Here is a 2,899-nt window from a genome sequence, read left to right on the forward strand (position 1 = left end):
AACTAGTGTCACCCGCGCACGCACACGCACACACAGGCACGCACACCCTGAGCTCATCACAGGCGCAGCTGGGGACGCACGGAGGAAGGAATACTGTTGTAGCAAACAAAACGCAGACATCTCCTTCACCTCGACCCCCCGGACCCCCTTCCACGAGCACCCCCCGCCCCTCCAAGAGGCCATGTTATTCATTTTTCTCCCCCTCTTTTTCTCACTGTTTTTTGTTGTTGTTTGCTTTAATCTTTTTTTTTTCTCCTTTCTTTTTTTGTGGGGGTCTTTTTTTTTTTTTCCTTTTTTTTTTTTTTTTTTTTTAATACAAATCTGGATCTTTGGGTGCGAACTGCCAAAAACAAGGATTCTTCGTCCGGATAAGAAAAATAAAACTAAAATCATCGTCATTGTCGTTTAAAAAAAGGCAACGGAAACCCAATGAACCCATGCTGAATTTGCACATCACAAAACCACAGCAGATGTACAGAATGCAATATACAAGACACGATTTATAATAAAACAGTATATACAATAAATAGGTTATTGTTACTTTTTTTTTCTCTTTTGTCAATCGATCTGTAAATAAATTTTCTCAGTGCATACTGACGGGTTTTTGCTTTGCTTTCCTGCATATTTGCCTCTCTTGGGTTTATTTTATTTTTTTATTTTATTTTGAAATTCATTCTTTATTTGTTGGTTTTGTCTGTTCTCCGCGCGTGTGTGTGTGTGGTTCTCTTTTTTCTGCGGTTTTTTTTTTTTTTACATTTTTTTTTCCTTTTCTTCAAAAGTATTTACAATTGCTGGTTTTGTGCAGGAAAAATAATAATAATAATATTAATAATAACAGAGTCCCTCTGCTTCCGTAGGGAGGAAAGACCCGGGGCAGCTCTGCTTCTGATGAAGAAGGGGTTGGGGCGGGAGGGCGGATGGAGGCGCGGGAGGCGAGGCGCACGCTCTTCTCGCCGTTGCGGGGTCTGGACTTGGGTGTTCGGGGAGAAAGACCTCCTTCTCCCCAAGCCCCTAGCCAAAAAATTCCGGTTGCCAAAGGGAGCCGGGAGCCGTGAGAGCGTCCTGCGGTGGTGGCCGGGCTGGGACGGGCTGGGGGGTCTTCTCTTTTGTTTGTGAAAGCTGGGGGAGAGAAATGAGAGAGGAAATTAGCACTGTAGATGCACCCCCTCCACCAAGGGCCACGTGCTACCTCGGGCATGGAGGCCTGTGGGGCTGAGCCAGTGCCCTCCAATCACCCTTTTGGTTCTGCTCTTGTACAGCGCCTAGCGCGAAGGCGCTCGAGGGACAAGTCTTGCCAAGGTCTTTGCAACCCTCGAAGTGTCGGCAGGAGCCAACCTGGCTGGGAAGCCCGGTGTACTGCCCTGGGTTGAACTCAGCTGGCTGTGCCCTCCTCCTCCCCGCGAAGCTGTCCCTCCGGGCTACTAACCCCTGGCCTATGGGAGCCCTTCGGAGCACCTTGCCTGCCCGAGAAAGGGTTAAAAAGATATAACCCCCACCCCCCCATTTACGATCACCAGCCTCAAACAGCACTTAACATGCCTCTAATAAGGCCGTTCTGGTATGCTAATTCAATATCGATTGATTGTTAAAGGAGAGCCCCTTCCCAAAACCCAACAAGCCGGGGAGAAATAAACCTGGCACACAATTAGCACCTGATTACCTGGGCCCTGATGGCACTAACCACATCCTGATTAGAAAGGACGTGCCCTTTGGTGCCCCTGGGCTCTGGGATTCCCGGGCATGGGGGTCCCTTTCATGGCAGGGGGCTGGGGGAAGGGAGCAGGGGGGGCTGGGTGCTGGGTGTCTGCGCACACCTGGCCCCATCAATTAGGCGCTGTGGGAGGATTAGCAGATGGCTGCAGGGCTTTATCTACGCAGCCCAGGCTGGCCACACTGCAGAGAGCCAAGGCCAGGGCTGCAGCAGGGGTGGGGGGTTGGCAACAACCGCCCGGGCGCCAGGCTAGATGGGGAGGGGCACAAGCTAGAGGTGGGGGGAGCTGTCTGGAAAGGGTGGGAGCTGTGATCTGGAGGACAGGACTGGGAGCGCTGCCCATGGACACACAGACTGGACCCAACCCTGCATAGACCCTAAAGCTCCCCTCCGACAGCTCGACCCAGCTCCAAACGGAGACAATGGGCACCCACGGGGCAGCCAGAGGGGGCTCAGCTCTGGCTCAGATGAGGACCCGCTCCCCTGACACAGATGCCGAGGGCAGGGGAGGCAGACCTACGGCCAAAATCCCTTCCCTTCCTCTTGCCCCATCCAGCCCCTGGGAGCTGCCCGAGGCAGGATCTGGCCTTGCAGCTCAGCCGCCAGCACTGAGCCGTGTCCGACGTGTCCGACGCTCCAGGGAACTGCTGCCAGCACCTCCCGTACACTGGCCAGCAAGCAGAGGGGATGGAAATCCCCCCAGGGCCTGCTGCTCAGCCTGGATCCCCTGGGACTCCCAACCAGGGGGCTACAGGGGGGCACCACACAGGCTAATTCACCCAGCCTCTTAGCAGAGCTCATGAACCCGCCCGCCATGCCACACTAACAGAGTGGCACAGGCGCAGGTCCGTGCAGCACGCTGGCTTCTAGCTCCCCGCGGCATCGATTCTCCCCCAGCTACGCTCACAAGGCTCGGCCTCAGGCCCGCGGGGTGCCAGGGTGTGGAGAGGGGGTCCAGGCTGTCGGCTGGCACGTCCCAAGGCACTGCCACCTTCTGTGCCACTGTCCCACGCGCCCGTGCAGGGAGAAACAGGATTGGGGAACGGGGAGGAAGAGACTGCAGGGACTTACCGGGCAGCAGCCGTGTCGGTGAGATCCGCCGGGGGACTGTTCCATGACTTTTGGGCTCTCCAAAAAAACCGAACAAACAAAAAAAACAAAAACAAAAAAATAAACAAAAAAAAAAAC

The 2,899-nt window shown here is 54.2% G+C and overlaps 1 long non-coding RNA gene across 1 annotated transcript; it reads right to left on the minus strand.

Moving 5' to 3' along the window:
- Positions 1-482: 482 nt before the first annotated feature.
- On the minus strand, positions 483-2,882 carry LOC109294201. The gene is made up of 2 exons (XR_002096480.1): positions 2,783-2,882; positions 483-1,119 (listed from the first exon to the last, which is right to left on the minus strand). It is a non-coding gene; the product is annotated as an uncharacterized LOC109294201 (long non-coding RNA).
- Between the last annotated feature and the right edge of the window lie 17 nt (positions 2,883-2,899).

This window comes from Gavialis gangeticus, unplaced genomic scaffold (assembly GCF_001723915.1).
Source record: "Gavialis gangeticus isolate Ggan-Ray unplaced genomic scaffold, GavGan_comp1, whole genome shotgun sequence".
NCBI classification, from domain to species: Eukaryota; Metazoa; Chordata; order Crocodylia; family Gavialidae; genus Gavialis; species Gavialis gangeticus.